General features: G+C 42.7%; 1 protein-coding gene across 3 annotated transcripts in view; it reads right to left on the minus strand.

Moving 5' to 3' along the window:
- ctnna2 (catenin (cadherin-associated protein), alpha 2) overlaps positions 1-14,334 on the minus strand; it is a 1,078,855-nt gene that overhangs the window by 79,695 nt on the left and 984,826 nt on the right. The window lies entirely within an intron of this gene.

A 14,334-nucleotide genomic window follows, 5' to 3' on the forward strand; every position in this document is an offset into this window, starting at 1 on the left:
ATTACAGAAACTGACGTTCAAAAAAACAAAGCCTGCAGATGCTGAAATTCCAAAATAGAAACAGAAAATGCTAGAAACACTCATTGGATCAGGAAGCATAGGTCAGGCAGATATTGTCTGAGCTCCACTTACCTCTGAACATGTCAACTTTAGCAATTAATGTGCAAGTCACAGAATTTTACAGCAGAGACAGCCACTGTGCCTGTGCCAAAGCTCTCACCCAGCTATCCACATAATCCGCTTCTCTTACCTTATCTTCACAGCATTTTAACTTTTCTTCTCAAATATTTATCCGTTTCACTTTTAAAAGTCATAATGGATTTTATCTCCATCAGAGTAGGGTTTTCCACTTCCTAACAACCCTCAGTTTAGACACCTTTCCACCTGTTTTTCTGATTGTTATCTTCAACTTAAGTCTTCCGGTTATGGATTAATTGATTAGCAAATGGAGTTACTTTACTCAGATTCAATCGACTAATACTATTCATGCTTTTGAATTCCCATTTCAGATCTCAAGATTCACAGATTCTGTTTGCAATTGTCTTCCTCATAAAGTGCTATACTCAACTTCATTCGTATTCAGAAGCCCAGACAATCCGTAAAACTCACCTGTGAACTTGGTAAACTGAGGACAACAACTTAGAACATAGAACATTACAGCGCAGTACAGGCCCTTTGGCCCACGATGTTATGCTGACATTTTATCCTGTTCTAATATCTATCTAACCCTTCCCTCCCACATAGCCTTCCATTTACTTTTACACAGCAAATTTAAGGTATTAAAATGTCCCACGAGAGCACTGTCAGATTCTCAGCTAACACAAAGGCACATTCACACTTGTGACCAAAAGCTTAGAATGAAGGACAGGGTTCTAAGGGCAGCAAAGTAGAATGATGGAGCCATTTAGGAAGTAAACTCTGGGGCTTAAGACCCAGCCAGCTAGGGCTCAGGCAACAACAGAGTGAAGGGAGCTGATGTTGCGTAAGAAGGCAGAATTGGAAGGGTAGAGAAATTTTCGTAGGTTGTCAGAGCTGGTAAAGGTTACAGGGACAGGAAGGGTGAGACCCTGCGGGTGTATTAAGGAAGAGGAATTTGCAATGGTCAAGGAGCCATAGAGAGATAATGCTGTGAAACAGGTCCTTTGGCCACTGAGACATGTTAACCATCAACCACCCATTTATACCAATCTGATGTTACATCCACATTCTCATCAACTGCCCCCAGATTCCTACCACTCACATGGTGCAATCTATAGTGGACGATTCACTTACCCAACCAGCACATTTTTGGATGTGGGTGGAAACAGAGCAACTAGAAGAAGCCCACACAGTCACAGGGAGAACACACAAACTCCACATGGACAGCAGCCAAGGTCAGGATTGTACCCGGGTCTCCGGTGCTGTAAGGCAGTGGCTCTACTGGCTACGCCACTGTGATGGATCATAAGTTAATGTAGGTCAGTGGCTACAGGAATAAATGGTAGGTGAAGCTTAAATTCTTTATTGTTTTTCTAAGTGTCAGCTGGGGTTCAATGGGTTGCACACTGCCACTTTCTCAGAAGGATGTGTGTTTAAACCAGAAATGAACTTAATTATCTAGATTGGTGCTTCAATGTAGCACTGAGAGTGCATCACATTAAAGGCAGTGCCACCTTTCTAATGAGATGTTAAACTGAGGGCCTGCCTACCCTCTCAGTTGGAGGTAAACAACTACTTCAAAAAAGGGCATGGGAATTTATCCCCAATATCCAAGCCAATACTTATACATTACAACCAGATGAATAAAACAGATTATTTGATCATTATTACTCTGGCCTTTGTGGGAGCTTGCTGTTCCCAAACTTCCTGCTGCATTTCTCATATCACAACAATGACCATACAACATCATGAGGAAATTAAAAGTGCTGTATAATTGCAACTCTTTCTTTCTTATTCCTGATATTCCTCACTTTAAGAATCACTTCTCCACAATCCTACCTAAACTGGAAACTATCAAGAGTTTCAAATAATGTTGCCATTTTCTAACACTCAACCAGCAGTGCAGCACTTACAGGTTATAAAAATAGCCTGTAAATGAAAACCTTTGAAATACAGGCCCCTCTATGTCACTTAAAAATGGCTGCAATTACACACAAGTTAGAACAATTTTCTTCAGGATGATGACATGCAGGGGGTCACTAGATGCATTGAGGCTTGTCACATTTTTAGTCTAGTTCTGTATCTTTCACAACATAAATAATAAAAAACTGGAATTATTTTGGCCAGCTGCAGAAAAATATTCTGAATGTACAAAAACAGTACCAAGGATGTAAGAGAAGAAGAAAAAGGAACAAAAGTGGGGTGCGTGACTACCTGCACCTCCTTTGCCAGTCAGTAAGATCATGGCTGATCCACTCTTTGGTTTAAGCTCCAATTTCTTGCTAAATCCCCAACTTTATTACCCCACATTCCAAAACCAAAATACTTTAGCCCTGGAGCACACTTTTTATTTACTTCCTGGACAAGCACCATTGCTGAAAAGACTAGCAATTATTGCCCATCCCTAATTGTTCTTGAGAAAATGGTAAGTCTCCTACTTAAACCAATGCAGCCCTTCTGATGAAGTTACTCCCAGAAAGTTGTTGGGTGGTGAGTTTGACGACTTAGACCCAATGAGAATGAAAGAATAATGATAGAGACACAAGAGACTGCAGATGCTGGAATCTGGAGCAATAAACAATCTGCTAGAGGAACTCAGTGGGTCAAGCAGCATCCGTGAGGGGAAAGCAATTGTCAATGTTTTTGGTTGAATAGCGGTTAGCGTAACGCTATTACAGCACCAGTGACCTAGGTTCAATTCTGGCTGCTGACTGCAAGGAGTTTGTGTGTTCTCCCCATGACTGCGTGGGTTTCGTCCGGGTGTTCCGGTTTCCTCCCACATTCTAAAGACGTACAGGTTAGGAAGTTGTGGGCATGTTATGTTGGCTCTGGAAGCATGGCTGCCCCCAGAACACTCTATGCAAAGATGCATTTCACTGTGTGTTTTGATGTACATGTGACTAATAAAGATATCTTATCTTAATTTACCTTATCTTACCTTATCTCATCAGAACTGAGAGTGGAGAAGGGAAATAGCCAGTATAAAGAAGAGGGGGCCAGAGATGATTGGTGGACTGAGGTGGGGAGGAGGTGTTGAAGGATGATGGGCAGATCCAGCCGGGTAAGGGAGCGGGAAGGGGTGGAGTTGGGAGACACAATAAATGGAGATAGATGGATTATGATATAGTTCCAAATCAGTGCTGGTGTTCTCATGTGCCTGCCTCCTTTGTGCTTCTTGCTGGTAAAAGTTGCGTATTTGGAAAGTGCTGTCAGAATACCTGATGTGATTCAACAGTGCATTTTATAAATTACATACCCTACAGTCACAGTGTACCAGTGGTAGTGGGAGTAAATGTCCAGGGTGCTTGATGGGGTGCCAATCAAGCAGGCTACTTTCTCCTGAATGGTGTTGAACTTCTTGGGTATTGTTGAAGGTGCACTGGCCTATGACCACCCAAAGTGGAAAAGGAACATTCAGGATAGGATTGGAAAGCTTGAGTCCATGCATCAGGTGCACACAGCCCCATGTAAACAAATATGAAGTGTTCCACCTCACAAATGTGCCCACCCCATCAGGGACCTCCTTCCCCATTTGTAGAAGAGTCTGCAGTTCCCATTTTGGTCTCATTGGCCACCTTAGACATGGAAGGAAACAAGTCATTCTCAATCCTGTGGGAATACCTAAGACTCATCCATGGAGACTCCATCACACCCCTGACTTGCACCTTGTAGATGGTTGATAAATTTTGGGATAAAAGTGGATAGGTTATTCACTATAGGATACCCAGACTCTGACCTGGTCACCTATCCACAGTATTTATGCTGGCTGGACCCCTGAGTTTCTGATATGGTGACACTGCCAGGATGTTGATTGTAGAAGACTCAGAAATGGCAATGTCATCGAATCCCAGGCTGGCACAGTGGTGCAGTCAGCAGAGCTGCTGCATCACAGTTTCAGCAACTCAAGCTTCAATCCTGATGTCCAGTCCTGATAGGGTGGAGTTTGCACGTTGTCCCGGTGACCACATGGGATTCCCCCCGGTGTTCCAGTATCCTTCTACATTCTAAAGATGTACAGATTGGTAAGGGTTAATTGGCCATTTAGCCCTAAGTGTGCAGATAAGTAGTAGTGTATAAGGGGAGGAGAGGGGGAATTGAAGTGATGGGAATGTGGGGAGAATCAGATGGGTTAGGGTAGTGTAAAAATGAGTGCTGGATGATCAGCACTGATGGCAGTTGGCTGAAGGGTCTGTTTTTATGCTGTATCTGTCCAGGACAACTTTATTATTCATGGGTAGGTGGTTAGACTATTTCTTGTTTGACACACTATTGCCTGATACTTGTGTAGCATCAGTGTCATTTATACTTATCAGCCCATTCCTGAATATTATCCAGGTCTTGCAATATGCAGGCATAAGCTACATTCTTCGTTGAGGAGATGCAAAAAAAGTTGAACATTGCACAATCATCAACAAACATTCCCACTTCTATGATGAAAGGAAGGTTATTGTTGAAGCAGCTAGAGGTAGTTCAGTCTTGGGACACTGCCATGAGGAACTCCTGTGGGGATGTCCTGGATTGTTTTTTGGTTTTAAGATGGTGGTCTGCACAGATCTAAATAGCCTGCTGGACCATTTCAGATGGCAGTCAAATATCAAGAACATTGCTATGGTTCTGGAAGTTTTCCTGGCATCTTTGATCAAGTGCAATGGGGTCCAGAGACAACAATGGGTTCTTCTGTGTTTGTGTCTGTACCCCAATATGCCACTGCTTTAGGCCTTTCTTTCTTGCCAATGAGGCAGGTTGTACCTGGGAACTATGAGGTAAAAGTCTGGGATACTGGTTATGTTACTACTGTGTGAGTACAACTACATCAGTCTGTTATTTGACTAGCCTGCAGGACACTCTCCCAATCTATACAGAATTCTCTAAATGTCTATGAGGAGATAAATGAACCTAAGGACAATTCTGCCACATCCAAATCCAGTACTGAAGTCAGCACTAGGTTTATTCAGTTTTAGTCTTATTATATTTGAACACAAGCTCTTTGTGTAAACTGAATGGTTTGGCGGTCATTTGGCGGTACAGACACAAAAGTATAGTAATTCATAGGGTTCTGTATCAGCTTTCAAAGGCCTGGACCATTCATCTAAAGATATGACCTCAAATCCCACCATGCTTGTTAGGGAATTTAAATTTAAATAATTGAGTAAATCTGGAGTGAAGCTACCAGACTGCACGAAAAACAAACCTAGTTCTCCAATTTCCTGCAGGGATGGAAATCTGCCAATATTAACCTATACTGGCAAATTATGACTCCAGCTCCTCCAATATGGTTGACTCTTAATGATATCTTCATTTCAGGGGCAATTAGAAATGGACAATAAATGCTGGCATCCTGTGAAGGAACACACAAGAATAAAGGAGAACAAGCACACTGCTGAGATTCTGCAATCATCTGTGGATCAAACCAGTCAGGAACAGATTTCTTCCCCTAAGGGCATTTGTGAACCGAATGAGTTTGTATGACAATCCAGTAAATTTATTTAATTAACTTAATTCAAATTCCCCCACTGCCATGGTGGAATTTGAGTTCATGACTCTGGATTGTTAACCTAAGACTCAGGATTGCTCATTCAGTTCTTAATATCTCAGCATCCATAGTTCTTTGTGATAGAGATAGATAAGGCTGCGTGCTTTGTCCCCTGCTCTGCTCTCTATAGAGACATGACTGTGTGGCTAAGCACAGCTCCAATGTCATATAAAAATTTGCCGTTGACACGACTGTTGTTTGACGAATCACAGGTGGTGATGAGTCAGTTTACCGGAGCGAGATAGGACACCTGGTTGAGTGGTACCGCAACAACAACCTCTTGGTCAATGTCAGTAAAACTAAAGAGCTGATTATTGACCACAGGAAAGGGAAGGAAGGCAACGTGTGCCAGTCTACACTGAGGGGTCAACAGTGGAGAGAGTCAGCAGCTTTAAAATCCTGGGCATTAACATATCGGATGACCTGTCCTGGGCCAGGCAGATAGATGCAATCATAAGGAAAGCGCGCCACCGTCTTTACTTTCTTAGGAGATTAAGGAGCTTCGGCTTGTCACCGAACACTCTAACAAACTTCTACAGATGTACTTTTGAAAGTGCCCTGACTGGTTACATCATGGTTTGGTACACCAATTTGAATGTGCAGGAACATAAGAAGCTGCAGAAAGTAGTGGACTCTGCCCAATACATCACGGGCACATCCTTCGCCACCATCAGTAGTGGCTACAGGAGGTACAGCTTCAAGTAGGCAACATCCATCATTAAAGATCCTTACCATCCAGGCCATGCCATCTTCTCACAGTTACCATCAGGCAGGAGGTACAGAAGCCTGAAGTCCCACACCACCAGGTTCAAGAACAGCTACTTCCCTCCAACCATTTGGTTCTTGAGCCAACTGACACAACCCTAATCACTAGAGTTTAGCAACACTGTGACCACTTTGATCACTTTGCACTAAAATGCACATTTTTTTTGTTCTAATTGTGTTCTTTTATGAAAAAAGTGTTGAAATTTATGTTTCATTTATGTTTTTCTTGTGAATGCTGCTTATATGATGCTATGTGCTTGTAATGCTGCTACAAGTAAGTTTTTCATTGCACCTGTGCATACATGTACTTGCGTGTTTGACAATAAGCTCGACTTTGAATTCCAAAGAACCATATCTAATGAGAGATGGAAATGCTTCCCATCTGGTCTTAGACTCGTACAGTACTGAAAAAAGTGCTTTGGCCCTCCATGCCGACTATCTATGCTAATCCCATTTACCGACACTTGATCCATATACTTCTATACCAAGGCAATTTGGGTACAATCTGTGGTCTCCTATGCCCTGGTGATTCAGTGCAAAATTTTTGTGTCTGACTACTTAGCCTGAGATAATGTATCCACATTTTAGATCCCCCAACAGGGGAAACATCTTCTCAGCACCTTTCACTCTCAAGTCTCCTCAGAATCTTATGTTTTGATGAGATCACCCCTCTTTCTAACTCCAGAGAGTACAGGAGTATTCTGCTCAATCTCTCCTCACCAAGCCAAGTCTACATTTCAATACCCCGAAGGCAAGTTTATCCTTCCTTAAATAAGGAGGCCAAAATTATATGTCATAGCCTCACCAACGGCGAGTTCATTTTCAAAAGTTATTCTTACTCTTATATTCCATCCTGCTTACACCAAAGAGCAACACTTTATTTTGCTTCTGAATTACTTGCTATACCTACTTGCTGACTTCTTGCATCACACTCTCTGCAGGTCTCTCTGAACAATATTTCATAATCTTACAGCATTTAAATAATTATTTGGTTTTCTATTCTTCCAAACATTTTCCCTTCCATATACCCCATCTGCCTTTACTTAGTCTGTCCACGTCTCTTTGCAGATTTCCTGTGTTTTTCTCTAAACTGCCTCCCATAGTCATAGAGTCATAGAGTTGTACAGCATGGAAAAAGGCCCTTTGGCCCATATGTGTCCATGCCCACCAATATGTCTATTCTAGCTAATCCCATTTCCCAGCACTTGGCCCATATCCTTCTAAACTCTTGTCATCCATATACCTGTCCACATCCTTCTTAAGTGTATCTAATGTACCTGCCTCAACCACTTCCTCTGGCTGCTGGTTCCATATATCTACCACCTGCTGTGTAAAAAAAGTTGCCCATCAGGTCTTATTAAACCATTCATCTCTAACCTTAAAACTCACCTCTAACCTTAAAATTATGTCCGCTAGTTTTCGATTCCCCAACCCTGGAAAAAAGACCACTCGCCCTATCTATACCTCATGATTTTATATACCTCTTATGAGATCATCCCTCAGTTTCCTACGCTCCAAGAAATAAAGGCCTAGCCTGTCCAACCTCTCCCTATAACTCAGTCTCTTAAGTCCTGGCAACATCCTTGTAAATCTTTTCTGCACTCTTTCCAGTTTAATCACATCCTTCCTACAACAGGGTGACCAAAACTGAACACAAAACTCCAAGTGCGGCCTCACCAACATCTTGTACAATCGCAACATAATCTCTCAACTTCTATATTCAATGCCTTCTTTACCGCTCTGTTTACCTGTGACTCCACTTTAAGGGAACTATGCACCTATACTCCAAGGTCCCTCTATTCTACAATAGTACCCAGGAACCTACTGTACAATGTAAAATTCTCACCTTGATTTGCCCTTCCAAAATGTAACACTTTACACTTAAATTCCATTTGCCATTCTTCAGCCCACCTACATAGTCAATCAAGATCCCGCTGCAATTCTTGATATTCCTGTTCACTGTCTACGACGCCACCTATTTTATTGTCATCTGCAAACTTACTAACTATACCTCGTATATTCTCATCCAAATCATTAATATAGATGACAAATAATCTGGGCCCAGCACCAATCCCTAGGGCACACCGTTAGTTACAGAATTCCATTCTGAAAAACATCCTTCCACCATCACCCTCTGTTTCCTACCATTCAGCCAATTTTGTATCAAGTTTGGTAGCTCTCCTTGGATTCCATGTGATTTAACCTTCCAGAACAGCCTACTGTGAGGAACCTTATCAAAAGCCTTACTGAAATCCATGCATAAGATAAGGTATCTTTATTAGTCACATGTACATCAAAACACACAGTGAAATGCATCTATATACCACAACTACCACCCTCCCTTTGTCAACCTTCCTCATCCCTTCATCAGAAAACTCAAATTCATAAGACAAGATCTCCCAAGGACAAAACTATCTGATTACCCCTAATCAAACTCTGCCTTTCCATATGTAAGTATATCTTAGCCCTCAGAATGCTTTCCAGCAACTTACCTACCACAGATGTCAGGCTAATGGGTCTATAATGACCAGATCTATCCTTACAGCCCTTCTTAACTAAAAGGCACAACACTTGCTATCCTACAGTCTTCTGGCACTTAACCAGAGGATAGCGATGTTGCAAGTATCTCAGAGAGGGCTTCCACAATTGTCTCCCTAGCTTCCCATAGTGTTCTTGGACATACTCGTCAGGACCTGGATATTTGTCTACCTTCATACATCTTAACACATGCAACACCTATTGTAATATGGACTGCTCCCAAAACATCTCCATTAACTTTACCAGCTTTCCAAGTCTTCACGTCTTTCTCCCTGGTAAAAACAGAGGAGAAATACTCATTGAGAACTCTGCCCATCTCCAGCGGCTCCACACATAGATTTCTGTCATGGTCTTTGAGGGGCCCTATTCTCTCCCTAGTCGCTCTTTGCCTTAATATACTTAAAAACTCTCTTGGGATCCTCCCTAATTTTCTCTGCCAAAGTCAACTCATGCCCCCTCTTCGTCCTCCTAATTTCCTTTTTGAGTATACTTCGGCATCCTCTATATACCTCCAGTGAGTCACTTGATCCCAGCTGCCTGTATCTGACCCAAACTTCCTTCTTGTTCTTGACCAGATTTAAAATATCCCTTGACATCCAGAGTTCCTGACTCTCAGCAGCTTTGCCTTTTACTTTAACAGGAATATATAGTCCTTGAACTCTTGATATGTCACTTTTAAAAACCTCCGACTTGCCAGGTCCCTTGGCCCACAAACAACCTAGCCCAATCAACCTTTTCAAGCTCCTCTCTAATGCCGTCAAAATTTGCCATGCCCCAAAATTTAGAACTCGAACCTGCAGACCAGTTCTGTCCCTTTCCATAACTATTTCAAAACTAACGGAACTATGGTCACTGGTCCCAAAGTGCTCCCCCATGTGACCTCAGTCACTTGTCTTTCCTATTTCCCAGGAGTAGATCAAGCTTTACCACCTTTTTGGCAGGGCCCTCTATATACTGCCTGAGGAAACATTCCTGAACACACTGAATAAATTTCACCCCATCAAGACCTTTAACACTATGGCAACCCCAGTCAGTTAGGAAAGTTAAAATCTCTTACAATGACAAAGCTATAATTCTTACAACTCTCTCCAATCTCCCTGTACCTTTGTTCCTCCAATTCCCAAGGACCATTTGGGGGCCCATAGTACAACAAGCTGATCATCCACTTCTCAGCTCCACCCATAAAGCCTCACCAGATGATCCTTCAGTAATGTCATCTCTAACCACTGCCATGATGTTCCCTTTAATCAAATAGTCAACTCCCCTTCCTCTCTTCCCTCCGCCTCTATCTCGCCAAAAGCACCTGTATCCCCGAACATTAAGCTGCCACTCCTGCTCTTCCCTGAGCCATGTTTCCATAATGACTATAATATCCCAATCCCACGTACCTATCCGTGCCCTAAATTCATGAGCCTTACTTGTCAGTCCTCTTGCGTTGAAGTAAATGCAATTTAATCCAACCGATTTTCCTCACTCATGCTCCTTCCTGTCCCTCCTGTTCAATTTGCCTTCCCTGTCTTCTCTATCACTATCTTGCCAATGCAGTTTAAACACTCCCTTGTAGCACCAGCAAATCTGCCCACAAGGATGTTGGCCCCCCTCCAGTTCAGGTGTAACCCATTCCTCTTGTATAAGTCACCACTGTCTCAGAAGAGATCCCAATGGTCCAAAAATCTGAACCCTGCCCCCGATCTAGTGAGTTGACATCCAGTTTTATATTTCTCCCTATTTTTGCCAGTTAGGTGGTGGACCTGAATTGGGCAGCCGATTTACTTTACGTGACTGCATAAAGTCAAGATCTAGCCCACAAACATTTACCAAAGTTTGTCAAAAGAACTAGATTAGAAATTGGATTTCACTGATTTTTGATGTGATAAATACGTGTAATGCCTTGCCAAATACAAAATGGGTATCACCAAAATAAGAAAATCACAAGGTTGGGACATTGTCCTTTAAAGAAATCATTATTGTGGTTTTCTCCATTTTAAATCATTAGAAACTGACTTGGATGTTCACAGATGGCAGCTGCTGCCTGAGTTTGCAGCTGCTGCCTCATTTGTGCGCTCCCCACTGGGAAGCAGGTCAGTGCTGTTAAAGTGATCTCTCCCTGGCAGACGTACAGACTTTGTAAACATGGAATTGTATTTGACAAATCTATTAGAATTCTTTGAGGGTATAGCAAGCAGGGTGGATAAAGGGGAACCAATGGATGTTGTGTATTTGGATTTTTAGAAGTTGTTCACAAGATGCCACATAAAAGGTTACTACATGCAGTAAAAGCTCATAGTATTGGGGTGATATATTAGCATAGCCAACAGAAAACAAAGAGCAGGAAGAAAGGAGACACAAGAGACTGCAGATGCTGGAATCTGGAGCAAAAACAAGATGCTGGAGGAACTTAACAGGTCACGCAGCATCTGTGGAAGGAAAGAAATAAGAACATAGAACATAGAACAGTAAAGCACAGGAACAGGCCCTTTGGCCCACGATGTTGTGTCGAACTAATTAAATTAGCAACCAAATGCCCTACTAAACTAATCTCTTCTGCCTATTCAACATCCATATCCCTCCATTTCCTGCATATTCATGTGCCCATCTAAGAGCCTCTTGAACACCTCTATTGTATTTGCCTCCACCATTACCACAGACAGCACATTCCAGGCACCTAACACTGTCTGTGTAAAAAAACTTGCTCTCCACATCTCCTCTGAACTTACCCCCTCTCACCTTAAATGCATGCCCTCTGATATTAGACATTTCAATCCTGGGAAAAAGATACCAGCTCTCTACTCTATCTATGCCTTTCATAATCTTATAAACCTCTATCAGATTTCCCCTCGGCCTCTGCCCTTCCATAGAAAACAACCCAAGTTTGTCCAATATCTCCTCATAGCACATGCCCTCTAATTCAGGCAGCACCCTGGTAAACCTCTTCTACACACTCTCCAGAGCCTCTGCATCCTTCCTGTAATGGGGCGACCAGAATTGAATGCAATTCTTCAGATGCGGCCTAACCAGATTTTTATAAAGCTGCAACATAACTTCCTTACTCTTGAATTCAATTCCTTGACTAATAAAGGCAAGCATCCCATATGCCTTCATTACCACCTTATCAACCTGTGTAGCCACTTTCAGTGCGCTATCTGCGAACTTGGAACCCAAGGTACCTCTGCACACAACATTGCTAAGTGTCTTGCCATTAACAGTATACCTTTACATTTGATCTCCCAAAGTGCAAGGCAAGAAATAGGAAGATAGTGTAGTTTAACATGTGGCTAAGGAGACGGTGCAGCAGGGAGGGCTTCAGATTTTTGGATCATTGGGCTCTCTTCCAGGGCAGGTAGGATCTGTAGAAATGGGACAGTTCGTACCTGAACTGGAGGGGGACCAATATCCTTGTGGAAAGGTTTGCTAGTGCTGCTCAGGGGTGTTTAAACTTGAGTTGCGAGAGGTGGGAATGGGAGTGACAGGGCAGCAAGTGGAGTAGCGGTGGGGAAAGTAGATGTTAAGCCTACAAGCAAAGACAGAAATTGAGTGGTTGATGAGCATGGTGGGAATAATGTTCTGAGATGCATCTATTTTAATGCAAGGAGTATTGTAGGTAAGGCCGATAAAGTATGGATCGGCACATGGAACTATGATGTTGTAGCCCTTAGTGAGACGTGGTTGCAGGAGGGGCAGGACTGGCACTCAGTGTTCCGGGATTCTGATGTTTTAGACATGATAGAGAGGGAGTTATTAAAGGGGAAGGGGTGGCATTACTCATCAGGGAAAATGTCATGGCAGTGCTTAGAGAGGACATACTGGAGGGCTCGTCTACTGAGGCAGCATGGGTGGAACTGAGGAATAAGAAGGGGATTACCATGTAAATGGGATGATATTATAGACATCCCAATAGTCAGTGGGATTGAGGAAAAAATTTACAGAGAGATAGAAGACAGTTGAAAGAAAAACAAGGTTGTGATAGTAGGTGATTTTAACTTTCCAAATATTGACTGGGACTCCTATACTGTAAAAGGATTGGATGAGATAGAGTTTGTCACATGTGTTCAGGGAAGTTTCCTTAATCAATAGGTAGAGATCCCAACTAGACACTGGATCTCCTGTTAGGGAACAAGGCAGGGCAGATGACAGAAGTGTGTGTAGGGGAACACTTTGGATCTAGTGATCATAATTCCATTAGTTTCAAGATAATTATGGAGAAGGATAGGACTGGTCCTCGGGTTGAGATTCTAAATTGGATTAAGGCCAATTTTGATGGCATCAGAAGGGATCTGGCAGGCTTGGATTGGGATAGGCTGTTTTCCGGCAAAGAGATGCTTGGTAAGTGGGAGGCTTTCAAAAGTAAAATATTGAGAGTACAGAATCTGTATGTTCCTGTGCAAATAAAAGGCGAGGTTAACAGGTTTAGGGAACCTTGGTTATCGAAGAATCTTGGGGTCCATGTCCATAGATCCCTCAAGGTTGCCACGCAGGTCAATAGGGTTGTTAAGAAGGCATATGGAGTGTTGGCCTTCATTAGTCGGAGTATTGAGTTCAAGAGCTGAGAGGTGATGTTGCAGCTCTATAGAACTCTGGTTAGACCACACTTGGAGTATTGTGCTTAATTTTGGTTGCCTCATTATAGGAAGGATGTGGAAGCTTTAGAGAGGGTGCAGAGGAGATTTACCAGGATGTTGCCTGGATTGGAGAGCATGTCTTATGAAGATAGGTTGAGTGAGCTAGGGTTTTTCTCTTTGGAGCAATGGAGGATGAGAGGTGACTTGATAGAGGTGTACAAGATGATAAGAGGCATAGATCGAGTGGACAGTCAGAGACTTTTTTCCAGGGTGACAATGGCTTACATGAGGGGACATAATTTTAAGGTGATTGGAGGAAGGTATAAGGGGAATGTCAGGGGTAGGTTTTTTACACAGAGAGTGGTGGGTGTGTGAAACACACTGCCTGCAGAAATTGTGGTGGCAGATACAGTAGGGACATTTAAGAGACTCTGAGAAAGACACATGAATGATAGAAAAATAGGGGGCTATGTGGGAGGGAAGGGTGAGATAGATCTTAGAGCAGGATAAAATGTCGGCACAACATTGTGGGCCGAAGGGCCTGTACTGTGCTGTAGTGTTCTATGTTCTATGATATTGAGGCCCTGGTAAAGAAAAAGAAGCTGGTGCATATCAGATATACGCAGTTGGGATCAAATGAGGCACTTGAGGAGTATAAGAAACGCAAGTGAACACTTAAGAGAGAAATCAGGATGGCAAAACGAGGACATGAAGTTGCTCTGGCAGACAGGGTGAAAGAGAATCCCAAGGATTTCTGTAGCTATGTTAAGAGCAAAAGGGTAGCAAGGGACAAAATTGGTC

This window comes from Pristis pectinata, chromosome 2, assembly GCF_009764475.1.
Source record: "Pristis pectinata isolate sPriPec2 chromosome 2, sPriPec2.1.pri, whole genome shotgun sequence".
NCBI classification, from domain to species: domain Eukaryota; kingdom Metazoa; phylum Chordata; class Chondrichthyes; order Rhinopristiformes; family Pristidae; genus Pristis; species Pristis pectinata.